At 44.3% G+C, this 27,611-nt stretch overlaps 1 protein-coding gene across 1 annotated transcript in view; it reads left to right on the forward strand.

Moving 5' to 3' along the window:
• The window catches only part of NPAS2 (neuronal PAS domain protein 2), a 420,609-nt gene that overhangs the window by 291,005 nt on the left and 101,993 nt on the right, over positions 1 to 27,611 (forward strand). The gene's annotated exons all lie outside the window — the stretch shown is intronic.

The raw sequence follows: 27,611 nt of genomic DNA on the forward strand, positions 1-27,611 counted from the left end.
TATTTTAGAGCCCAATTTAGAGTTTAGTGGGTTGGTTGTCAATCTGCTAGTATAGTGAAGGCACCACTTCTGTCACATTTGTGGCACTCAGTGTACCAAATGTAGAGTTAGTTACCAGCGCATTCTGTGTCTTTCACCTACAGTGCCACCTACTAACACGGGAGGAGGTTCTGCAGGTCAGAAAGACTGTTGCAGCAGATCTGTTCCCACGTGTAATTTTTCTGCCTGCTAACATTCCCCTACTTCCACCTCTTGACTGCCCCATCGCTTTAATTTAAAGTCCACCACTCTAACCCCTCAAGTCTCCACTCTGTGGCTTGAATCTCAGTTGCCCCCTTCCCACCATGAGTCTAGATCCATTGCCCTCACCCTGTGGCTTTCTTTTGCTTTGTCTTTCTTCCTTCCTTATTTCAGCCCCAATCCCACTTGGACAATGTGAGTACTTGGAAGATAGGAGTATATTTCCAAGTACCACATTCTGACTATTTCTGACCTGCTGCAAGATTCCTTACAGCACCTTGGAAATAATTCTGGATATTATGTGTAACCACCATGGGGTGGTTCTGAAATGTTTTGGAATAATTACCCCTCCTTACCCTTACGATTTCTGGAGGACAGAGGGCACTGCAGAGCAAAGATTCTCTACACCTGAAAACATCTAATGTAAACACATCCCTGGCAATAAAACAGTCTTTTACTCGGACACCAGCTAGCTATTGAACTCCATCTCATGTTCACTAAGGGCACAATCAACTGATTTTGCCTTAATTAAAATACTGAAATCAAATATAATGAACTTTTTTTAATTAATATGTTACAGTTAACTAGAGCTTGTCCATTATCTTTCCTGCCCTGGTGCCTTGCACCCTTCTTTTTTTGTTTACTCATTCACTCTTTACCTCCCCACAGGATTAGATTGTAAAAAAAATAGTAATAAACTTATGCTTAAATTGTGATTCTCATATTAACATGACTAGAGAATCTGGATTTCATTAAAGACACGGAGGCTGACATTATGCATTATTCCTTTAATACAGTCCAAGCAGCCGCTTACATCACAATATTAAAAGATTCCAGAATAGAACAATAGCAACACATGAAAGGCATGAGCCATCAACAATCTGCCACTTTTAAACGTGGAGGAAAATAAGTTCATGAAACTTCTGATGAGCAGGAGGAAGGAGGAAGGAGAAGGAAGAACGAAGGTAAAACCAAAGGCCAGGCGACATACAGTTAAGGAGCGTTACCTGAAAAGAGAAAGAATTAAATATCACTTGATTGTAAAAAATAGTGTCAAGCTTATCAAGCTAAAAGGACAAGAGATGAAACAAGTACTGTTAATAAAAAGTACAGTAATAAACAGTAACAAAAACTGCATTAAATCATTGTAAGACCACCAAGGGGTGGGATGGGAGGGATAATGTCAGCCTCCGTGTCTTTAATGAAATCCAGATTCTCTAGTCCTGTTAATATGAGAATCGTAATTTCATTACAAGAACAGAGGCTACATTATGCATGTTGGTAGCTTTGTAAAACAACATCAGGCATATGTTCAATAGGCTTGCAATAATGACGTGCAAAGGTGCTAGCATTTGACCAGTCAGCAGCTTTGAGAATTTCGTCCAACTTACCTCCAGACCAAAGAGATTTACTGGCCATAGCACCCCTCTAAGGGAGTGAGCTTGAAATTTCTTTTAGTCAATACCTGCTAAACTCGTAACAGTCTTAACCCATCTAGCAATAGAGGTCAAGGTTATGCCTTTTGTGGGGTTTGACAAAGGATATAAGTAATTGGTTAACATCCTGAGGGCGAAGAGCAAACATTCTGCGATCATACTCTCTTATGCAATCCACAACGCAAAGTTTTGGACATTAATCAAAACATGGGTAAGAGATTGAATCAGACATAGTCTTTGTTCTTCTATAAATCTCAAATTTGACTCTGAACATGTTAAAAGATCTATTCGTAATCTCCAGGGCGTTGACATCAGAGGCCCTTCTGCATGAGATTAGGCATAGTAGAGTAGCCAGCTTAATGGAAAAGTTTTTATTTTTTTATTGAGGGGAGTATTAACAGGCCAGTTTTTGAAAAGATCAAGGATTAGTTTGACATCCCAAAGACTTTCATATTTAGGTTTAGGAGGTCTTCTTAAGCGAATGCTTTTCATCACTCTAAAAACAATGACATTTTTACCTACTGTTTTACCATTGACAAGGACATGACCAACAGAAATAGCCTATCTATAGCAATTGATAGTTCTATAGCTGAGGCCTTTATCAAATTGTTTAACAAGGAAGTTAACTATGTCATCAATAGGTGCTTCCAAGAAATCCAGGTTCCTTTCCAGGCACCAACGTACCCAGATTCTCCATATGTTGTTATTTCTGTAGTGAGTGCTTGGGGCCCAAGACTGAGGAGAGTTGCAGACGTCGCAGAAAGTCTGAGATTTCATTGGATCTCCTGACACTCTCCAGGCAGGAAGGGTTAAACTCCTGTTCTGAATTAGGGGGTGAACTCCTCCGTCTACGTCTGCAAGAAGATTCTCTAGGGTAGGAATTAAGAAGGGGAGGTTGCAAGCTAGTTCTAGAATGGTGGGGAACCATGCTTGGGATGGCCAAAAGGGAGTTATTAGGAAAAGAAAGCACTGATCCTGTCTCACTACCTGAAGAACTCTCTGAATCATGGCAAAGGGATGGAATGCGTACACCTTAGCTCCTTTCCAAGATTGCACTAAGGCGTTGACTGCTAGAGCACCCAGGTCGGGCATCCAGCTGAAGTTGTTCCCCTGTTGAAAGGTTAGTCTGCTCGTAAATAAGCCTATCTCTAGAGGGCCCCAGATCTTGTTAGGGTACTGAACACGGAAACGTTCAGTTTCCAATTGCTATGATCTAACAGGAATCTTGAGTTCCAGTCTGCAGAGATGTTCAATTTCCCCGGAAGGTTTTCCGCTTTGAGAGCAATCTTATGTTCCAGACAGAACATCCAAAGTTTCTTTGCTAGATTCGAGAGGTCCGCAGATTTAGTGCACTCATGAGGACATAAAGCCCAGCTGTTAGTTCTAAATAATTTATGTGGTGAGATGATTCCTCTTGTGACCAGATACCACCAGTGTTCTGATTGAGAAGGCAAGCTCCCCAGCCATGAAGGCTTGCATCTGATTCTAAAACAAACTCTGGTTTTGAACCAAAGATTGCTTTTCCGTTCCAAGCGTCTAGGTTCTCGAGCCACCAGGCTAGTTCTGATTTGGCTTCTTGATCCAGACAGATTCGATCTCCGTACCAGCCAAGGGGCAGAGGAGAGTCCGAAGGGGAGAGCTGGAAATTGGTAAAGGTGATTTTTCCAGACATATTGAAGACAGGGTTGGTGGGATTCGGCCATAGGAATGGTGAAGTAAGCATTCTTTAGGTCTAGTTTGACTAGCCAGTCTCCCTCTAGAGGAAAATCCCTAAAGAGATGGATGCCCTACTTCTTGAAGTGTCTGTAAACCAAATATTTGTTTAGTTCTCTTAAGTTTATGACAGGTCTCCAACCTTTGTCTTTCTTTTTTACAAGAAAGAGTATGCTTATAAATCTTAACGTTTCTAATTGTACCTCTATTATGTCTCCTTTCTGAAGCATAGAGGAGATCTCCTCCTCTATTATTTTTTGTTGCTCTGGAGAGAGAGGCATGTCTCTTGGGAAATAAGTTTGTAAAGGTATGTGAGTCAAATATATCATAAACCCATTGACAGTGTTTAAGAACCAAGGATCTTGAGTGATCAATCTCCAATTGTGAAGGAAGTATTTGAGTCTGCCACCCACTTTTTGGGGGAAAGAAGGAGAAGGGAGAGGGGAGAGAGTTCTCACTTGCAGGGTTGTTTAAGATGAAGGTTCCACAGTATCTACATCCTCTGATGTGTTGTCCTTTAATTCTCTGAGGGAAGAGTTGAGGCACGTTGTACTGCTGATACCCTCTTCCGAAACCACAGGATCTTGGAAATGTCCTTTGATTGAAGCGGCCGAAAGAGAGGACCCGTCTTCTGGCCCGCCATAAAATGCTAGGAATGAAAACTCTGCGCATATTTTGCTGTGCCTGGTCCAGTGTGGTGAAAGTGGAGACGTATTTCCCCAAGGATTTAATGAGGTCTTCTCCAAAGAGTAAACCTTTTGGGTTTTTGCAAGGGTTCTTTATCCGCCATGTCAGTTAGTTTGGGATTTAAATGAGTCAAAACGACTGTGTCTTTCTGCATTAACGCTAGTGTTGGCATTACCCAGTAGAATTAATGCTCTCTGGCTCCATCCCCTGATGAGATTGGTGTTGAGAGGGGTGCCATTGATGTGGCTATCTTCTGCGGAATCTAGGATTCTGGCTAATGGTCCAAGTGCGTCGAGAAGACGGTCTTGGCACCCTTTCAGGGATTTTTCCATCCCTTTTCTTGGATCACGTCCAAGTTTGAATAGGAATTTAATGAGTTCAGGGTCCAAATTGGGGGTATAGCAGCTTTTATCCTCAGTAGAAGGTCTAGAGCATTCAACTCTAAGGATGTTACGAATGCCCCTTTCTAAGAGGTTTATTATCCAATTTTTAATGAATATTGCGACGTGGTCCTGAGGAAACCACTCAGAACTTCTTGGGTGTTTCAGATTTAATGGGGAAAAATTTCTTCCCCTAAGGGGTCAAGGATAATGTCCTTAGAGGATGATGGGAGTTCCTCTTGTGGATTGTAAAATTCTTGATCATCTTCATCAAGATCAAGGACATACTCATCAGGTGTGTCTGAGGATTCTATATCATTAGATTCTTTATCTCCCATATTGTAAAGAGCATTATGATATTTTGTGCCGCTAGGGACACCCAGATGTTTTGTGCCGCAAGGAACACCCAGATGTTTTTGTGCCGCTATGGACACCCAGATGCTTTGTGCCGCTACGGACACCTAGATGTTTTGTGCCATTAAGGACACCCAGATAAGTTGTGCCACTAAGAACACCCAGATAAGTTGTGCCGCTAAGGACACCCAGATAAGTTGTGCTGCTAAGGGCACCCAGATAACTTGTGCCGCTAGAGACACCTTAGGAGTTTGAGGTGCTAAGACCTCCCTGAATTGATGAGGTGCTTGGACCTCCTATATTGCTCTTATCAATGTTTTTACTTTTCTTAAGTCTTTTACCCCTTAATTCAGTGATCTTGTCAGAGTAGAGGTTTGGCATTTCTGAGATGTTGTCCTCATCAGGGAGTGACCTTATAGAGGACATGATCTAACTTAAGGTCTCAAACATGCAGGACCTCAATTCCTGAAGGAGTTTTTGCAGGGCTTCATTGTCTGTTAGGAGTAGGGGCATAAGCCTTGTCTGAGTCAGAGTCAGACATGGTATATAGGAAATGTTAACATGTAAAAAGTGGTAAAGCCCTTTTTTGAAAGATTATTAGGGAGGATTTCCCTTAATAATAGTGACAGGGTTTATAGATGAAGAAATGTCAAGAGAATAATTCCTCTCTTTTTTTTTGTCCTCATTTGCCTTTTCTTCATTAAGGACCATACCAACCACCTGGCACGACTTATAGACGTGATTTGACATATTGGTAGTAGAGATGTCCTATAAGAAGAACTACTGTTGTTTTTTGCTCCATCAAGGTATATTTCAACCTGTAGGACCGTTATCGAAACTTGACTAACCCTGGTCCTGGAGTAAATAAGGCATAATCATTGGACCCGGGGAGAAAAAAAAAAAAAAAAAACCCGGGTTCATCTCCAGTTAATTAGAAGGTCCCAGAAAGCCAAGTTCCTCTTACTAGCTGTTCTTTTAAGGTCCATTTTAGATATTTCATATAAAGAGGAGAGCCACCGAGAATGTAATGGAGGTGTTTTCTCTACCCAGTTTATGCAAATTTGTCTTCTCGCCAGTAAAATTGCGTAGAAGAGAAGGGATTTCGCTCTGCCTTTGATGTTATCTTCCAAGCCAAAGATGACGAGAGAAAGGGTTATTTCTAGAGATGTGTTTAGGATAGAGTTTAACGTTTCCTTCACATCTATCCAAATTTTTGGGATGTCAGGACATTCAAAAAACATATGTATGTCACAAGCACCTGCCAAATTGCATTTATTGCATTTTTTATTTGGTAGAAATTTAGATAATTTCAACGGGGTTATATATGCACGATGTGCAGAGAATAGGTGGTTTCGTCTGAGCCATGAAGGCTTTACGGTTTTGTATAGTAGAGTGAAAGAATTTTGCCATCTCTCCTCACATAAGGATCCAATTGCCGTTCCCCATAATTCATCTGGGAGTTGGAATTCCCCATCAATTTCCTCCAGCAGCTGCCAATACCAGGTAGTTACCTCCTTTCCCCCCGTAGCCCTTTCCACCAATTTTTGTTCTGTTATGCTTATTTTCCCTAGGTTGGCATCAGTACGAATCTGAGATCTCACCCAACTGTTTAGTTGAATGTATTTAAATCTTGACAGCCCTGCGCCAACCAATTCATACAACTCATCCCATGCTATAAGGTTACCATCTTTAAGTAGTTGACCCCATCTTATAATGCCTGCTTGTTCTATTATAGTGGAAAGACTATCCCGCAGACATAGTGGTAACCCTGGTGAATCCCAAATTGGGGAATAGTTGGAGTAGTATGACAGGCCCAGTTTCTTTCTGATGTTATACCAGTTTTTAGCCCATGATTGTACAATTTTTAGATTAATGTTTTTAAAGAATTTCTGACATCCAAATTTAAACATAAATCTATCCGGTGTTAGATTAGCCCCCATTAACATAGCCTTATACATAGTCAGTTGCAAGATTAGATGGCATCTTTAGAAGCATTCTTGAGTGTGATAACTGGAAGGCCCATGAGTAATACAGTAGATCTGGCAGTGCAAGGCCCCCTTTCTCTCTTCTTCTTCTTAACTTTTTCCACGCAATTCTTGTGGTTTTGTAGTTCCAAATGAAAGAGTTAATTTCTCTTTGAGATTGTTCGATCATTTTTGGATCAAAGGCGATAGGAATAGTATTGAAGATAAAGGTGAATTTTGGAAGGATACACATTTTAACCAAGTTCACCCTACCTATAGTTGAAAGTGGTAGATGTGACCAAGATTTTAAAAGCTTTTTACTCTCAGTATGTATCCTTTCCAAATTAGTTTGCCCAATGCTGGCCACTTCTTGGGTTATTCTAATTCCTAAGTAGCGCATCGATGAGGATATCTTTGCCCCCAACTGAATATTAGGTAGATTCCAAGTCATTATCTCACTTTTACTGGAATTAATGTCATACCCCGATATTCGTCCAAATTCCTCCGCCCGTTGGATGACTACTGGGTATGCTCTTACTGGGTCAGATGTAAAAATCAGAATATCATCTGCATACATTGCTACCCGCCTTTCCCACTCTCCAAAGCTGAAAGATGGAATATTAGCCTCGTCCCTTAACCCCTTCGCTGCTAGGCCTTTTCCCCTCCTGTGGTGAGGCTTTTTTTGGCGTTTTGGAGTAGTGCGCGCTTAGGCCCTTGTAACTTTTTGACCACATAAGGTATCCACGCCAAATTTGCGTCCTTTTCTTCTAACATCATGTGGATTCTAAAGGCGCCCAGGGTTTGTGGATTCCCTTGGAGGGGTCCCAGAAATTAACCAAAATATAGTGATTTGTTTTTGTTTTTTTCAGAAAAATGGGAAAAGCGGGCTGCAAATGAAAGCCTCTGGGTTTTTCCCTGAAAATGGTATCACAAAAGGGTTTGTGGGGCTGAAATCTCCATTTTCTCAGCTTTCAGGGAATGACAGTCTTTTGTCAGAGAACCGAAATTTTTCACTCAGTTTTGGCATGTTTCTGGGACATAGTCTATTTTTGCTATTTTTAGAGCTTTCCACCTCCGTCCAGTTAATGGTAGAAATGAGTTTGAAAGCAATAATGGATCCTGGAAAGCTTTACATTTCCGAAAAGTAGACACAATTCTGAATTCAGAAAGGGGTCATTTGTCTAAATCCATGAAGGTTTCGTTATAGAAACTAACAGTTAGATATTGGAATAATTGAAAATTTGTTGAAAAAAACAGCCTTTTGTCTCAACGTTTTCACCTATAACTTTTTCTAATTTTGACAGCTCTTGGAAAGCAATATACCGTTACATTCGTGAGACCTTCCTGGTTGTGGGGATATATAGGACTTGTAGTTTCACCAAGAACCCGACGAACCCAGATTCAAAAACTGAGCAGCAACTTGTAATGGTATTTTTTCATTTACTGGGTATAGTGTACTTTGTCTTGGAAAATGTATACATGGAATAATCTGTATGAAAGACACCTATGTATTTATGAATTGGGTACAAATTATAGAGTTCAGAAACAGTATGTAATTGCACATTTTCAAACTTGGGAATACTCATACTAGCATGAGAATTATTGGTCATTTTTCATAAAGATTTTTTTTTTACACAATGTCTTTCATTCAAAGGGAGAAATGCATGAAAGCTCAATTGGTAATAACAGTTGATTTACAAATCTGAATTACCCCAAGTGTCCCGATAAAAACGGTACCTCACTTGTGTGGGTTGGCCTTGTGCCTACGACAGGAAACGGCGCAAAATGCAACGTGGTCACACCTAAATTTTGCAGTTACAAATTGACCCTTTTTTGGCAAAGTGCCTACCTGTAGTTTTTGCACCCTAGCTCTGCCGGCACCTAGGGAAACCTAGCAAACCTATACATTTTTGAAAAGTAGACACCCAGGGGAATTCAGGATGGGATGACTCGACTGCCTACCACCAGGTTTTGTTACCCAGAATCCCTTGCAAAGCTAAGATTTTGACAAAAAAAAACACATTTTCCTCACATTTCTGTGGTGGAAAGTTCTGGAATCTGCGTGGATCAACAAATTTCCACCCACCCAGCGTGCCCCCAGGTCTCCAGAAAAAAATGGTACCTCACTTGTGTGGGTCGGCCTTGTGCCTACGACAGGAAATGGCACAAAATGCCACGTGGTCGCACCTCAATTTCCCAGTGAAATCTTAAGCTCTTTGGACAAAGAGACTACCTTTTGTTTTTGAGCCGTAGCTCTGCCAGCACCTAGGGAAACCTAGCAAACCTATACATTTTTGAAAACTAGACACCCAGAGGAATTCAGGATGGGGTGACTCGTCTGCCTACCCCCAGGTTTTGTTACCCAGAATCCCTTGCAAACCTAAACATTTGACAAAAAAACACATTTTCCTCACAGTTCTGTGGTGGAAAGTTCTGGAATCTGCGTGGATCAACAAATTTCCACCCACCCAGCGTGCCCCCAGGTCTCCCGAAAAAAATAGTACCTCACTTGCGTGGGTAGGCATAGTGGCTGCGACATGAAACTGCGCAAAACGCAGCTTGGTCGCACCTCAATTTCCCAGTGAAATTTAGCACGTTTCGGACAAAAAGACTACCTTTTGTTTTTGCGCCGTAGCTCTGCCAGCACCTAGAGAAACCTAGCAAACTTATACATTTTTGAAAACTAGACACCCAGGGCAATTCAGGATGGGGTGAGTCGTCTGCCTACCCCCAGGGTTTGTTACCCAGAATCCCTTGCAAACCTAAAAATTTGACCAAAAAAACACATTTTCCTCACATTTCTGTGGTGGAAAGTTCTGGAATCTGCGTGGATCAACAAATTTCCACCCACCCAGCGTGCCCCCAGGTCTCTCGAAACAAATGGTACCTCACTTGCGTGGGTAGGCATAGTGGCTGCGACATGAAACAGCGCAAAACGCAGCATGGTCGCACCTCAATTTCCCAGTGAAATTTAGCACTTTTCGGACAAAAAGACTACCTTTTGTTTTTGCACCGTAGCTCTGCCAGCACCTAGGGAAACCTAGCAAACCTATACATTTTTGAGAACTAGACACCCAGGGCAATTCAGGATGGGGTGACTCGTCTGCCTACCCCCAGGTTTTGTTACCCAGAATCCCTTGCAAACCTAAATATTTGACAAAAAAACACATTTTCCTCACATTTCTGTGGTGGAAAGTTCTGGAATCTGCGTGGATCAGCAAATTTCCACCCACCCAGCGTGCCCCCAGGTCTCCCGAAAACAATGGTACCTCACTTGCGTGGGTAGGCATAGTGGCTGCGACATGAAACAGCGCAAAAGGCAGCATGGTCGCACCTCAATTTCCCAGTGAAATGTAGCACTTTTCGGACAAAAAGACTACCTTTTGTTTTTGCACCGTAGCTCTGCCAGCACCTAGGGAAACCTAGCAAACCTATACATGTTTGAAAACTAGACACCCAGGGCAATTCAGGATGGGGTGACTCGTCTCCCTACCCCCAGGTTTTGTTACCCAGAATCCCTTGCAAACATAAAAATTTGACAAAAAAAACACATTTTCCTCACATTTCTGTGGTGGAAAGTTCTGGAATCTGCGTGGATCAACAAATTTCCACCCACCCAGCGTGTCCCCAGGTCTCTTGAAAAAAATGGTACCTCACTTGCGTGGGTAGGCATAGTGGCTGCGACATGAAACAGCGCAAAACGCAGCATGGTCGCACCTCAATTTCCCAGTGAAATGTAGCACTTTTCGGACAAAAAGACTACGTTTTGTTTTTGCACCGTAGCTCTGCCAGCACCTAGGGAAACCTAGCAAACCTATACATTTTTGAAAACTAGACACCCAGGGCAATTCAGGATGGGGTGACTCGTCTCCCTACCCCCAGGTTTTGTTACCCAGAATCCCTTGCAAACCTAAAACTTTGACAAAAAATACACATTTCCCTCACATTTCTGTGGTGGAAAGTTCTGGAATCTGCGTGGATCCACAAAATTCCACCCACCCAGCGTGCCCCCAGGTCTCCTGAAAAAAATGGTACCTCACTTGCGTGGATAGACATAGTGGCTGCAACAGGAAACGGTTCAAATCGTACGGTGGTGAATTTACATTACCTTATTGCAAAACTACCTTGATTTTGGGGGGGGGGGGCATCTGAGTTTGTGGCCCGGGGCTCGGTGGTATTCTTTGGAAAGTAGCAAACCCAAACAGTTCTGAAAACTAGACACCCGGGGGAGTCCAGGGAGGTATGGCATGCGTGGGTCCCCCAATGTTTTCTTACCAAGAACTCCTTGCAAACCTTAAAATTAGGTAAAAATAGCACTTTTCCAAACTTTTTGGCGTGGGATCGCCGTGCCGGCAAAAAAGTCCTACCACCCTGCGTTCCCCTTGTTCTCCAGAGTAAAAGGATACCTCACTTGTGTGGGTGCCCCAAAGCAGAACACCCCAAAAATGAATTTTGAAAAAAGTAGTTTTTAGTCATATTTAAGTTTGACAAATTAAGCCCCCCAGCCTGAGTCACATGCCTTTGGCCCACCCACACAAGTGAGGTATCATTTTACTCGGGAGAACAAGGGAAACGCTGGGTGGTAGGACATTTGTTCCGGCAGCGAGATCCCACCCAAAAAAGTACGGAAAAGTGGGTTTTTTGTCCAAAATTTCAGGTTTGCAGGGGTTTCTGGGTAGGAAAACATTGGGGGACCCACGCATGCCATACCTCCCTGGACTTCCCCGGGTGTCTAGTTTTCAGAACTGTTTGGGTTTGGTAGTTTCCAAAGATGCCCGCCAAGCCCCGGGCCAAAAGCTCAGGTGACCCCCTTAAAAAATAAGATTATTTGGCTAAAGGTAATGTTTTGGTCGCCACAGTATGAATTGGGCCTTTTCCTAAAGCAGCCACTATGCCTACCCAGGCAAGTGAGGTACCATTTTTATCGGGAGACCTTGGGGAACGCTGGGTGGGTGGTAATTTGTGTGAGCCTAGTGATGCCACGCTTTCCCACACTAAAACGTGTGAAAAAACAGATTTTTTCCAAGCACAAAATGAGTTTGCAAGGGATTCTGGGTAAAGGAACGTTGGAGGATCCACGCAAGCCATACCTCCTTGGAAGCCCCCGGGTGTCTACCTTTCAGAAATGTGTGGGTTTGGTAGGTTTCCCTAGATGGCTGTCTCGCACGGGGCCAAAAACCCAGGTAACCCCTCTTGCAAAAGCTGGTGAACTTAACATTTTCACCATTGTTCCTCAAAGACACACACATACAGGTTGGATTTGGCACGAGGGCGAGTGATGGTTCAGTACATAAAATTTTATTAACAAGATATTTCAAAAAAATGAAATGGTCTGTCAATAAATAAATGTATAAAAACCGAACCAGTGACTCGCAACTCGTGAGCTGTCAATAAATAAATGCATAAAAACCGAACCAGTGACTCGCAACTCGTGAGCTGTAAAGCCACGACAAGGCACCAACCGTTTTACAGGCCATTCACGCACCTTTCATACCTGATACAAACCAGACCATTGACAGCATCCGAATGGAAAAGCAACACATTACAACAATCACAATAAGGGACAAGGTACACCCTAATGCAGAAAGAGAAGAAAAAAAACTATTACTGCACACCCATCTAATCCGCAAGCACACACACATACTGGTTGGATTTGGCACGAGGGTGAGTGATGATTCAGTACATACAATTGGATACGCAAGTAATTTCATCAAAAATGAAATACACTGCGTATAATTGAAAGTATGATAAACTGAACCACTGACTCACAGCTCGTGAGCTGTAAAGCCACGTCAAGGCACCAACCTCTTTACAGGCCATTCATACAACTTTCGTACGCGTGACACATACAAAACATTCACACCGCCAGCCGCGGACCCATCACATTTCAACACTCACACCAGCAAACAGCGCCATTCAAGGGCCCATCACTTTCACACGCCCACATTGCTGACACTGCAACTACACAAAATGATGGACTGTGTGGAGTGTCACTCAACTAGCAGTGTGTGTAGTGACCAACAGAAAGTAACTACTCACACACCGCCTGCCGAGCGCCAGTCCACCCACACCACCACCATCCAAGCACCAGACCATGCACACTGCCAGCCAAACACCACTCAGCGCACACCGACAGCCAACTACCACTCCACACACACCACAAGCCAAGCATCACTCCACGCACACCACCAGCCAAGCGCCACTCCACAAACACAACACCAGCCAAGCACCACTCCACACACACCGCCAGCCAAGCATCACTCCACGCACACCACCAGCCAAGCGCCACTCCACAAACACAACACCATCCAAGCACCACTCCACACACACCGCCAGCCAAGCATCACTCCACGCACACCACCAGCCAAGCGCCACTCCACAAACACAACACCATCCAAGCACCACTCCACACACGCCGCCAGCCAAGCACCACTCCACACACACCGCCAGCCAAGCACCACTCCACTCACACCGCCAGCCAAGCACCTAACCATGCACTCCGCCAGCCAAGCAAAAATCCACGCACCCCCCCCAGCACAACTCCAATCCATGCACTATGCCAGCCAAGCACCAGACCACGCACACCACCAGCCAAGCGCCATCCACTCACACCACCAGCCAAGCACCTAACCATGCACTCCGCCAGCCAAGCAAAAATCCACTCACCCCCCCAGCACAACTCCAATCCATGCACTATGCCAGCCAAGCACCAGACCACGCACACCACCAGCCAAGCGCCAGTCCACGCACACCAACAATCCAAGCACAATCCTGCACACACCACCATCGAAATTAGAATTTTTTAAAGAAATACCACAAATCAAATGTAGAAACCTACAAATCTGCTAACACAAATTCAAAAACTAAATGCTTTGCACTAATGCAAACCTAAAAGCAAACTAAAAAATATTACAGAAAACAGACCAGACAGTACACTTACAAGTTCAATGAAACTCCCAAAACTTCTTTTGTGTGTGGTACGATTTAAAACAAGCTGGCACACACAATCCAGGATTTGAAGGACAGTCAGGACAGTGCATACGAGACTCTCTCCGCACTTCTCTTCGCCAACAGACTCTACATCTTTTAGTGGGATTGTCTTTTGCAGTTGTGGGAGGAATGTATTCTGGAAAGTGGCGATCTTTCAGTCTAGCCACTTCCTCCACCACTCCAAATCTTGGCACAGTTGCCTGTTCCACTAGTACAAGGCTGCCTATTATAGTCTCCTGAAACTTAACAAAAGGCATCTTTGACTCAGGACAAGATTTCTGGAAAACAACAAAAGCATTAAAGGATGCCAAGTGGAAAAGATGGATAGCCAACTTCTTGTACCAAACGTAAGCCTTTCGAAGAGCAGCATAAGGTTCCAACCTCTGATCTACTCTGTCAACACCACCCATGTGCCTATTATAGTCTAAAATGCACACAGGTTTACGCACTTCAGCAGTCTCACCCCGAACTGGCAGAGCTTCAGTGCTTTCGTCATGGATAGTAGTCAGCATGTAAACATCTCTCCTGTCTGAAAACTTCACAGCTAGAAGCTTCCCACATCGCAATGCAGTAGACTGTCCCCGCACAAGCCTTTTGCAAACAAGTTCTATTGGGAAACCTTTCCGGTTACTGCGCATCGTGCCACATGCAACAGTGCCCACTTTGGCCAACTCCTTGAACAAACGCACACTAGTGTAGAAGTTATCTACATATAAATGGTGGCCTTTGTTAAATAATCGTCTACCTAGTTCCCACACAATTTTCTCAGTCACTCCAAAAGTGGACGGACAAGCAGAAGTGTTAATGCTGGAATCCTTACCGGTGTACACCCTGAAATTATAAACATATCCAGTATCACTGTCACACAGCATATACAGTTTGATGCCATAGCGTGCCCTCTTACTAGGAATGTATTGCCTAAAAACCAAGCGGCCCTTGAACAATACCAAAGACTCGTCCACAGCTATTTCTCTTCCAGGTGCAAAGATCTCAGGAAAACGATCAACAAAGTGATCAAGGACAGGCCGAATCTTAAAAAGACGGTCACAATCAGGGTGATCGCGTGGCAACGCTAAATCATTATCAACAAAATGCATCATGCGAAGAAGAAGCATATATCGATCACGAGTCATAACTGCTGGAAATATAGATGTTGCCATCAAGGGACTAGTGGACCAATAAGAAGAAATTGATGGCTTCCTTAGCAAGCCCATCAAAAAAGTTAATCCCAAAAACTTCTTCATCTCTTCAACATATGTGGGAGACCAATGGGTAGCTCTAGAATGGGGCTTAAGGCTGGCACTGTGGTCCCTCAAATACTGCTCTGCATACAAATTAGTTTGCTCCACAATCTCCTGCAAAAACTCATCGTCAAAAAACAACTGAAAAAATTGAATTGGCAAAAAATTGTCAGTATTCACTCTACACCCTGGAACACCAGTGAAGTCTGGCAATTCCGGCTGCACCATGCCAGGGGCAACCCAGACGTCATCAGTAACATCAGAAGAAGAAGCCACCCTAGCCTGCAGGCCAGATGCCTCTTGCTGCACTACATCAACGGGAACACTAGCATCCCCAGATGCCTCTTGCATCACTACACCAACAGGAATACTAGCATCCCCAGATACATTTTGCATCTCTACACCAACAGGAGAACTCACATCCCCAGCTGCCTCTTGCATCTCAACATCAACAGAAGAACTCGCATCCCCAGATGCCACTTGCTGCTCAACAACAACAGAAAGACTAGCAGCACCAGATGCCTCATGCTGCTCTACAACAGGAAGACTAGCAGCACCAGATAACCTTTGGCGCACCACAGCAATGTGAAACCTTTTGGGCGCAGCCTTTACCACACTTGCCTCTTCCAGACGAGAAAAAAAGGGAAACCTTGAGGACCTAGGCTGCCGCTCACATGGCTCCTGCCTCTCTACCGGCACATCAATGTCCCTCTCTACCACAGGCACTTCATCAGCACTAGAAGAAGAATCATCATCCAATGATACCATGCGAAGAGAAAACTCACTGTCTGAATCTCCTGCACCTCTCCCCTGATGCCTCTTTGCAGCCCTAAACCCCCCCAAATATCTCAAAACCAACCTAACACCTCCAGGCGCAGGAAGCAAATGGCTTCCCGACCGCCTGGGAATCCCTGAAGATGTTGGCGCGTGCTGTGCGCGTTGACGTCATCAGGGATTCTGGTGGGGAGGGGGACAACAGAATTACTGTGGTTAACTGTGATGCTGGACAGAGGAACTTGCATCCTTGATTTTCACAAGCGCAATCCAAAAACAATTCCTATGACCAGGAGCTTCTTTCTCCCCATCTGCTGCTCTCATCAGTCTCTGACCATTTATACACATAAGAGGCATGTGAACTCACACAGAAGATCCCCGTTTGGCAACGCCCACCAACTAGCAGAGTGCACCATCTTTCCTAAATTTACCCACTATGATGGACAGCTCACTCAAGCACAAATTCAGGAAAACAATCATCAGCCCAAAAACATTTGTGACCTTCCCACTATGATGGACAGCTCACACAAGGGACCTCTGCGCACATCTGTGCAATTGCATAGTAACGCACACATGGACACTGGAGACAAAGATGGCGCTCGAGTTGCAGCACAAATTCAGGAAAACAATCATCAGCCCAAAAACATTTGTGAGCTTCCCACTAGGATGGACAGCTCACTCAAGGGACCTGTGCACACATCGGTGCGATGGCATAGTAACACACACGGTCACTGGAGACAAAGCAAGCGCTCGAGTTGCAGCACAAATTCAGGAAAACATTCATCAGCCCAAAAACATTTGTGACCTTCCCACTATGATGGACAGCTCACACAAGGGACCCCTGCGCACATCTGTGCAATTGCATAGTAACGCACACATGGACACTGGAGACAAAGATGGCGCTCGAGTTGCAGCACAAATTCAGGAAAACAATCATCAGCACAAAAACATTTGTGAGCTTCCCACTATGATGGACAGCTCACTCAAGGGACCTGTGCACACATCGGTGCGATGGCATAGTAACACACACGGTCACTGGAGACAAAGCAAGCGCTCGAGTTGCAGCATAAATTCAGGAAAACATTAATCAGCCCAAAAACATTTGTGACCTTCCCACTATGATGGACAGCTCACACAAGGGACCCCTGCGCACATCTGTGCAATTGCATAGTAACGCACACATGGACACTGGAGACAAATATGGCGCTCGAGTTGCAGCACAAATTCAGGAAAACTATCATCAGCCCAAAAACATTTGTGAGCTTCCCACTATGATGGACAGCTCACTCAAGGGACCCCTGCGCACATCGGTGCAATGGCATAATAACACACACAAAGGTCACTAGAGACAAAGCAGGTGATCGAGTTGCAGCACAAATTCAGGAAAACATTCATCAGCCCAAAAACATTTGTGGCCTTTCCACTATGATGGACAGCTCACACAAGGGACTCCTGCGCACATCTGTGCGATTGCATAGAAACGCACACATGGTCACTGGAGACAAAGATGGCGCTCGAGTTGCAGCACAAATTCAGGAAAACAATTATCAGCCCAAAAACATTTGTGAGCTTCCCACTATGATGGACAGCTCACTCAAGGGACCCCTTCGCACATCGCTGCGATGGCATAGTAACACACACATGGTCACTGGAGACAAAGCATGTGTTTGAATTGCAGCACAAATAAAAAAAAAAAATATCAGCCCAAAAACAATAGTGAGCTTTGCCTAGGCAGGACAGGTGTGTTTTTTAGCCACTTCAGATAAACACAAAGTAATAGAAATGAAGGACAGAGGCACTTGCATCCTTGATAAATATTAGCACAATAACACTATTTTCAAAATGTCCCCCATAAGCATTTCATTTTGAAAAAACGACCATTCCTCAACATAGGAGGCACACAAAGACATCCAAATAATGATCCCCCAAAAAGGGGAGCGACCCTTCCCCAAGGGGCCGCTCCCCGAACAACGAAAGTGGCAAAAAAAAAAAAAAAATGAAATCCCTAGCATTCCAGCTGCACGATCGCACGATCGTGCAGCAGGAATGCTCAAAAGTTACATCGAGGGAAAGGAAAGGCCTTTCCTTCCCCTCGATGAACGTTTCAGAAAATTCCCCCCTGCCCCAGCCGCAAAACAAACCTCTATCCAATCCGACGCGCAGGAAGCAAATGGCTTCCCTGCGCGTCGGTAAACAAAAGGAACCCCCAGTGACGTCAGCGCGCCTTGCGCGCTGACGTCATTGATGACGCGGGCGGGGAGGGCGGGGGGAGGCAGGGGAAGGTCTTCCCCTGCCATCCCGGCAGAAAAGCAGAAAATCGGGCAGACTCGGGGGGAGCGCTGGCGCTTCCCCCGAGGGTGGGGCTCATGACGAGCTGGGCTCGTCATCAGCGTGCGAGCGCCCTGCTCCATGACGAGCCCAGCTCGTCATCAGCCCCGAAGGGGTTAAGAGTTGAGCGAACGGTTCGATGTATAGATTAAATAGGAGAGGGGAAAGCGGACAGCCCTGTCTTGTGCCTCTAGTTATATTAAATGGCTCGGTTAAAGATCCATTAACCAGTAATCTGGCAGAAGGGGCACTATATAGTTGTTTAATAATCCTACAGAAGTTCTCCCCACAGTTGAATTTTTTCAAAACATCGTTGAGATATAACCAGTTAACTCTGTCAAACGCTTTAGTTGCGTCCAGAGTCAATGTGGCCAGAGGTAAAGAAAAGGCTGTAGCGATATCTATAGCCCCAACAGCTTCATACGTTAGCTCCGCTAATTGTCTGTCCTTGATGAAACCTTTTTGGTCGGGGTGAACAAATTTTTCCAATGACACTAGCCAGTCTTGTAGAGATAATTGTTGTGAAAAGTTTATAGTCATTGTTGAGTAGTGATATTGGTCTGTATGACCCACAGTCCAATGGTGATTTCCCCGGTTTCGGGATGAGCACGATTGTAGCTTCTCCCCAAGTTTTTGGGGGCTGGTTCCCGTGTATTAGAATGCCATTGAAGAGTATCGTAAGCACGGGGGCAACAATATCCTCAAGAGATCTATAGATTTCTCCAGGCAAACCATCCGGACCAGCTGCCTTTCCTTTTTTGGAGTGGCGGATTGCTTTCTTGACCTCGTCTTCAGTGATCTCGACCTCCAAGAGATTACTCTGACTTATTGTTAAAGTTGGGAGGGTTATGGTCTCTAGCCAACTGTCCCTTGCTTGCTAGTCGTTGGGGAGGTTCTCTTTATAAATCTCCTAAAAAAAAATCAAAGAAGGCTCTCCCTATCTCTGAGTTAGTAGATCTTGTTTCTATCTCTCCAGGTATCTTGATTTCTCTGATATAGTTGAGGGTTTTTTTTGCTCTTATTTTCCACGCAAGTACCTTCCCTGCTGCTTCTCCAAATTCAAATTGGGAGGATTTACTCACTTCCCATCTTTTGTTTATTCTCTCCTGTAAGGTGTTTTCCAGTTGGGTTTTTAATTCAGCCAGTTTCTTATGGTCGCTAGATGTTACTAAAGACGGATCGATCTTAGATTCCAAAAGTTTCATTTCTTGTTCTAGGTTTTTTATTTTTTGAGTATATAGTTTCTGCCTATAAGAGGCTCTACTAGTAATCTGCCCCCTTAGAAAGGCTTTGAAAGCTTCCCAGACGGCTGGTGGACCTGCGGAGTCTCTATTTATATCAAAGAAGGCTAGAGATTCAGTTGACAAAAAATTGACCTCTTCCTCCTCAAGCAGCAATGTCCGGTCGAAAGACCAGGACGGGTGGTTAACCAAATTATTAGATTTTAAAGTGAATTTTATTGCAGAGTGATCTGAGAGATGTGATGGTATATAATCGATTGACTCCAGTGCGTCCTTTAGACAGTAACTAAAGAAGACATAGTCAATTCTAGATTTATGTTTGAATCGACTGTTCCTCAAAGAAACGCCTGGTTTATTGCCGACTCGTTCTCTCCATAGGTCTGCCAGGCCCAAATGTGTCATGATGTTTTTGAGAGTATCTCTGGATTTGACAACAAATTCTAGATTTGGTTGATTTGTCTAATTTAGGGTCTAAAACAATATTGAAGTCTCCCATCCAAATTATTGGTTCCTGGACTGATATTAGTTGATCTCTTACAGCGTCCAGGTGTGATGGGTCATCTGAATTAGGGCCATAGTATCCTATCAATGTCCTCATTTGACCATCAAGAGAGACTCTAACTATTAACCACCTCCCTGTGTTGTCTTCTTTGTATTCCTGTATTTGCGCTTTTGCTGATTTTTTAAATATGAATATTACCCCTCTTATATTTGCATTGTGATCTGTGGAACAGAATTTATCTATCCACCTTTGTTTTTTCAATATATTGACCGCCTCTGATTTAAGAAGATGTGTTTCCTGCAATGCAATGATCTGCGCCTGTGAGTCTTTCAGATATTGTAAAATACGCTCTCTTCTCCCTCTCACGCGCAGGCCATTTACATTCCAGGACATATAGTTAACTGTTGTCATGTTTTATTTTTGTTCCCTTGTGTCCTCATTCTTCCATTTATTTCTTTAACTTTATTATTTTTTGCTTTAAACCTGTCAAATGTTTGGTTATGAGTATAAACGAAGGTTGGAACACCAAAGTGAATTTTCAAATGAGGATTTTTCATTTTTTTCCCGCCCGACCTCCCCACCCCCCCCCCCTGGAAACCCTCCCTTATTTATTCTGGCTTGGTGTTAAGCCAGATGTACGCCGCTCCGCAGCCTCCTTTAAGCCTCCATCGCTACCTCCCCTTAAGTAAACGGAAGAAATGAGAAAGATGAAAGGCTGTAATTCTATCAATAAAGATCAGGTATGGTAAGGTTTGGACCAAGATTTGGTCTGTAAGTTACTTCAATAGCTCCCATTTTTTGAAAAGAAATTATCTATTTTTTTATTTTTTTTTGCATTTCACCCTTTAATACTCCTTTAATAACCCTATTGTGCATTTGGATGAAGTGCATCCATTTTTGATTTATTTCGTGATTTGTTTGTTTTAGTTTAGTTTTAGTTTAGTTATTTTAGTTTACTTTACTTACCGTATTTTCTGGCGTATAAGGCGACTGGGCGTATAAGACGACCCCCTACTTTTCCTTTAAAATATAGGGTTTGGGCTATATTCGCTTGCTCATAAAATGAGCCCGGCGTATAAGACGACCCCCGACTTTTGAAAAGATTTTCAAGGGCTAAAAAGTTGTCTTATATGCCAGAAAATACGGTACTTTACTTATGTTCTTTTTTTTTTCCCTTTTTTTTCCCCCTTCTTTTCCTTTATCCCTTTTTTAGCTTTCTCTTTTTTCTACCTATTTTAATAGTGTCTATTCATCCTGAAATTGGCTGTATTAGCTTATTTATTTATGAGCCTGAGCTTGAGCTTGAGCGTGATCTTTAATGGAGCTTAATAGATCATCAGCGTCGTGTATAGACCTAACATTGTGCATTTTGTTATTGTACATGACTCTGAGAAATGCAGGAAATCTCATCTGTACTGTTGCTCCGAATGATCTAAAAGAGTCCATGCGCCTTCCAAGCTCCCACTGCCTATCCAGCGTGGTTTTTGATAAGTCTGATCGTATTTCAAAAGAAAAATCAGGGCCCTTCATTGTGCCTGCTTTCAAAGCAAGGTTTAAAATTTTCTCTTTGAGAGTATAGGTCAAAAAATGTACTAAGACTTTCCTTGGTTTGGTCCTAGCTGGATTTAAGCGAAACGGATCTCTATGAATTCGCTGGATGTCTCTGTCAAGCTCTTCAGCAGATTCTTCCAATGTAAGAGAGCTTTTCAGTAATTGTATTATATAACATTTGAGGTCACTTCCTTCTTTCCCCTCTGGAATTTTTAGTAGTCGGATGTTGTTACGTCTAGAATAATTTTCCAGAACTTCAATCCTTTCTCTCATATTTTCACCCTCACCTTTGAGAGTGCGTACTTTAGAGCTTACTGACTCCAGGTTTGCGGTCAAGACGCTTACCGAGCTTTCCAGTATTTCCGTTCTTCCCCCAATGCTATCAATTTTTTGACTCAACTCCTCACAGGTTACCCTTATTTCAGCTTGATTAGTTTTAGAAACCACAAAATCTTGCCTTATCTCTTCCCTCATTGCCGCAATAGAAGATACTATTGCCTCAAGTGCGTTGCCAAAAGCCGGGTCTGAATTTTGAGCAATTGTTATTTTCTCCTTCCCCGCTTCAGCTCTCAGAACCCCATTTTCTGAGGTTTCCTTTAGTTGAACAGGGGTAGGATTATTGCTAGGACTCGCTGTATGTGTTCCTATCAGAGGCAAGTCGGGCATAGTAGATGTTTCAGCCTCTTCCAATGCCGCCTCCGCTAATGAAGTAACTGAAGGTGAGCTTGAACCTGGGACAGATACAGCTAGTTGGTTTTCCGACTGTTCATGCTCGCTCTGCAATGATTTAGTGTTTTCCAGAGCAGCAGCCATGTCCTGCGTGATCCGTAATACTTGTGGTAAAGCCTTAAAATATGTTCGCAGGGACGGGGTTATATCCCCAGGGGCTTTTACTTTTTTATTCTTATTTTTACTTTGGGGTTGCTTTTGGGTGGTGTATTTTTCTTTTGTTGTATCAAGTTTCTTTTTTGCCCGTGCCTTCTTTTGGACCTCTCCCCAAGTGCCTTCTGGGATTGGTAGTTTATCCCCCTCCAAGCCTGCCACTTTCCCCTTGTTTTTAGTTTTACTCCTAGTTACTCTTGTTTGTGGGTGTGGTGGGGTTTTACACAACTCACTGTCCTCCTCTCTCTCTACTCCCCTTTTAGAAAAATTAGAGACCTTACTTGAGTCGTGAGATACCAGGTTCTGATCACTCAGCTCGTCACCCTCCCTCTTTGTTACAGTAGTCGTTGTATCGCTCTTCTCCTCGATAATGGCTCTGGTCAATGGCACTGCTTTCAGGGATTCTTCTCCTTTCCACCCACCAAGTGCCGCTGCTGTGTGTGTTCCGAGCAGCGGCCGCTCGGCCGCGCTTGATCTCCACGGCTGCCCGCCCCCAAGGTAGGAGAGAGGCGGAGAGTGAAGGCGTGTATGGCGGGCACATTAACAGAGAGAGTAGAGCGTTCTTCAGCGTCCTTCAGCGTTTCTCAATAATTTACAGCGGAAAAAAGCAAAAAAAAATGAGAAAGCGACGTCCAAGCCACTGTCGGTAAAGGGAAGGAAAACCTCGCTCAATTACAGCCGTCCGCCAGGGTAACGATGAAGGTTTTCAGGAGACTGCCTTCCGACGTGCAAGACGCGTTAGCCTACGGCCGCCATGTTTCCTGCAGAGATCCGAATAATTCCTCTCTTATTATAAGTAATTTTGTTATAGAATGTTGAAACGGCCAGTTAAATGAGGATTTCCTGCTGCAACCCCTTTTTTTTATGAATAAGTTTGTAAAAGAATACCAACTTGCCGATGAAATCCGAAATAATAAAAGGTAGCGTTGCAGAGCCGCGTTGGAGTGCGCGGCCTGCATCGGTGGAAAGAGGTGTACAACAGGAGTTAAAAGAAGACATTAGGTAAGCTCATTATGGCATGAGGAAGTAGAACAAGGATGAAATTGAAGAATAATCGTTTACACAAAAACAAAATTGTGGTAATATCCTTCTTCTCTTTCAATGTTAGAATTCTAATATGTCACTTTTAGAGTGTTACCTATGTAATGGAGGATGTGTTATGAGCTGAGTTCTAAATCAGAGAAGCGGTTGGAGCTGATCTGATTTAGACGCTTGGCTCTGTTTGGCTGACTCAGGTTCGCCTGTGACTATTTTATCAGATGTTTTCTTTTATGAAAAATGGAAAGGTGTCAAACTTGCCAAATCTGATATCAATCCTAAAGCGTTTGGTAATTTTAAGATCAAAATGCTAGGCTTCTTTGAAGATTCGTTAAAATTTGAGTCTCGTAGTACACACGAACCCAGCGGCAATAGTTGAGACGTTAGCAGACCACTTTCAGGGGGTGTATACCCCGGAAGTCGAGGTCACGGACGAGTAGCAGTGACGGCACTCGCCGAGGTGCCGACACCTACTCTGTCGCAAGACGCAGTAGACGAGCTTGACGCGGCCCTCACGACGGAAGAGGTGCAAGCGGCCATTAATATGGTACACTCCAGGAAGGCACTGGGCCCTAACGGCATACCTATCGAATGGTACAAGGCAATGGCGGACACATTGAGCCCGCCTTTGCTGGCCATGTATGTGGATAGCCTTGACCGAGAGATCCTGCTCCTAGAGCAGCGGCAGGCGACCATCGTGGTGATCCCAAAGCCGGGGAAACCACCCACGGAATGCGGGTCGTACCGCCCCATCTCGCTCCTTAACGCAGAGGCCAAAATTCTGGCGAAACTGTTAGCCACGAGGTTGCAACCGCACCTTACTCAGCTGATTCACCCAGACCAGTCGGGCTTCATGCCACACAGAAGTACGGCATTGAACCTCCGCAGGGTGCACGGGACAGCACCGGCGGCCATACTCTCTCTGGACGCCAGAATGGCGTTTGATATGGTGGAGTGGCGGTATCTTTCGCGGTACTAGCCCATATGGGGTTTGGTCCCAAGTTCATCTCCTGGATCAGACTTCTATATAATACGCCGGTGGCGCGGGTAACAGCAAACGGACATATCTCCCGTAAGATCCCATTGCATAGAGGGACGAGGCAGGGATGCCCGCTCTCACCGTTATTGTTCGCTATAGTCTTGGAGCCTCTAGCCGCAGTCCTTAGAACCACCCCATTGCTCAAAGGAATCAAATGGGGGACGATTGGGAGGATAGAGTGTCCCTCTACGCCGATGATATGTTGATTTATCTGACAGACCCGGAAAAGGGCATCCCAGAACTCCTCGCGCTGTGTGAGGAACACGGACGGGCGTCTGGATACAAGATCAACTGGGCGAAATCAGTGATTTATGAGCTGAGGGGGCCCCCACCGCACATTCCAAGCGAGTGCCAACTGGAGATAGCGGACACCTCATTTAAATATCTGGGTGTACATGTAACACGTGACGCGGCTGATTTCTACGAACGGAATCTGCTGCCCCCCTAAACAGACTAAGGAAGGATGTCGAACATTGGATGACCCTCCCTCTGACGCTGCTAGGGAGGGCAGCTTTATATAAAATGATGGCACTGCCCCGACTCTTATACGTGCTTGAGAATGCACCGAGTCTGGTGCCACCGCGCTATCTGCAGAGAATCGCGGCGGTGGTGAATAGCTTGCTATGGGGACAACGCCCAGCGCGCATAGCGCATCTGAAACTCAACAGGAGCTGGTGCGATGGGGGGATAGCATTACCCAACATACAATTGCATTACTGGGCGTCACAACTTAAAGTTATTAACCAATAGCTACATGCCCCACAGGACGATCCGGCCTACCTAGCAGACAGAACACAATTGGGCACGCACAGCTTACTGGCTCCACTATACCACAAGGGACTAGCAGGGACACTAATAGGTCCAACTAAGCACACGGTAACATTGTGGCACAGGGCACAGAAGAGGCTTCAATGGGAGGGAGTTATAACGAAAATGACACCTCTGTGGGACACCAGGGCATTGGGCCACCTGCGGCGTACCAAAGGCTTCACCAAATGGGATAATATAGGCCTCTCTACGGTGGGAGACCTATGGTCGAGAGATGGAGTGGTCCCGTTTGCGCAACTTCAACAGAACTACAGCCTAGGTCCTAACGAAACATACAGATATCTTCAGATTAGGCATGCACTACTAGCAGCGGTACCAACCGGAACTGAGGTCGCAGAGTCCTCTCCACTAGAAGACCGCCTGCTTACTGATTATATGCAAACTAACGCCACCTCCCTAACATACCGTAAACTCCTGAATAACTTGCCAGACCCACTGGATAAATTGAGGGAGACATGGGTGGGCGAACTGGGGGACATGAGTGAATCAGAATGGAATTTGGCACAGGCGTCGCCGAAAGAGGCCGGCATTTCATCAAGGTTCAGACTGGTGCAGCTTAAGATCCTGCATAAGGTGTACTTCACTAGAACACTGATACATAGACTACACAGGGCGGCCCACCCGTTCTGTTTGAGAGGCTGTAATGAGGAGGGCTCCTTTAAACATACACTCTGGGACTGCCCGAATATTGCCACGTACTGGCGTCAGATCTTTCGCACCATCTCCCAAGCACTAGACACAACACTGCTGCCCGACCCCCGCACATGCCTTCTGCATATCTAGGGCCCTACAGACCTGACACGACAGGATCAACAATGGGTCATTATAGGCCTGATGGTCGCCAAACGAGACATAGCACAGAAGTGGGGGGCGGTGGAGGCCCCAACTCTAGCCCTGTGGTGCAGGAATATGGACGCGCTGATGGTGACTGAAAGGGCGGTATATAAACTAAGAACCAACCCACGCAAGTGGAATAAGATCTGGACACCCTGGAATAAATACCGGGGTGACCTGTGTGAACCCCTTTCAGAGGACAAAGCGGAAAGTTCGGACGAGGAAGAAGGGTAGGGGGAAGGATTAGTAAATGGGGTCACACTCCAAAATGTCACCGATAGGCCAGTGGTCGAACCCGACATAGCCAAGGGAACAAGGGGGGGCCTTCAGTAAAGGATGGGGGAGGAGGGATACCTACAATGGCCTTAAACAAGAACCTGTATAGTTGAAAACGACACTATGTAAGTGCTGTCATTCTACAGAGTCAAAAGTTATGTTACGTTTTGTTATGAACAAGAAAAAATATAAAAGTAGGATAAATGTGAATATATGTTGTAAGCCGAAATATCCATATTTCCATCTTGATTGACTTGCTGCTGGACCGAAGGTTGTCGGCTAAATAGCTGTGTAACATATATAACGTACCAGTTTTTATGACAAAGCAGCCGGCCTCAGGGTTGTAGGCTTACAGCTGTGTATTATTGGCAATCCTTAATAAAGATCTTACGAACCAAAAAAAAAAAAAACCTTTGAGTCTCGTGTCATTTTTACCAAGATTTATGTCGCTATTTATGGCAAAAATATTGTTGGCTGGTATGATCTTGGCAAACTTGGCATTAATTTATGTCCTGGATCTGATCATCCTATTCATTTGAGAGAAATGCCTATTAACAGCATTTCTTTTGAATATCCTATTTCTCCTATTCTCAATAAGTATAAGAATGTCTTTGAAGATGTTGTGGGTGAGGTTAAAGGTTTTTTACACAGGATCAAACTTAAAAAAGGAGCTTTACCCGTACAACATAAAGTTCGCATGGTACCTTTGGGTGTGAGAGACAGGCTTAAGTCGCATTTGGATAGTCTCTGTTCTCAAGGTATCATAGAACCTACTGATAGCTCAGAATGGGTTTCGGCTATCGTTATTGCTCTTAAAAAGAATCAAGAAATTAGGCTGTGTGTAGATCTTCGATCTCTTAATAAAAATATTGTAGTAGAAACTTATCCTTTGCCTAGGATACAGGAAATGTTGGCTGCAGTCAATGGAGCAAAACATTTTTCAATTATAGATTTAAAGGCAGCGTACCATCAAGTCACTCTGGATCAGGATTCTAAAGATCTGACGGCATTTATAACTCCGTTTGGATTATTTAGATTCTTGAGGATGCCTTTTGGCCTGGCATTGGCTGCCAGCGTTTTCCAGAAATTAATTGAAAATTTGTTCTGTGGTGTTAAAGGTGTCCAGTCTTTTCAAGACGACATTTTAATTTTTGCTAAGTCTATTGATGAACACAATGTCACTTTGGAAACAGTCTTTAAGATCCTTAGCAGCAAAGGTATGACAGTAAGCAAGGAGAAATGTAAATTTCTTGTTAAAGAAATTGACTATTTGGGTCATAAAATCACTCAGGAAGGGATTTTTCCTAAAAAAG

The sequence above is a fragment of the Lissotriton helveticus genome, chromosome 8 (genome assembly GCF_964261635.1).
Source record: "Lissotriton helveticus chromosome 8, aLisHel1.1, whole genome shotgun sequence".
Taxonomy (NCBI): Eukaryota; Metazoa; Chordata; class Amphibia; order Caudata; family Salamandridae; genus Lissotriton; species Lissotriton helveticus.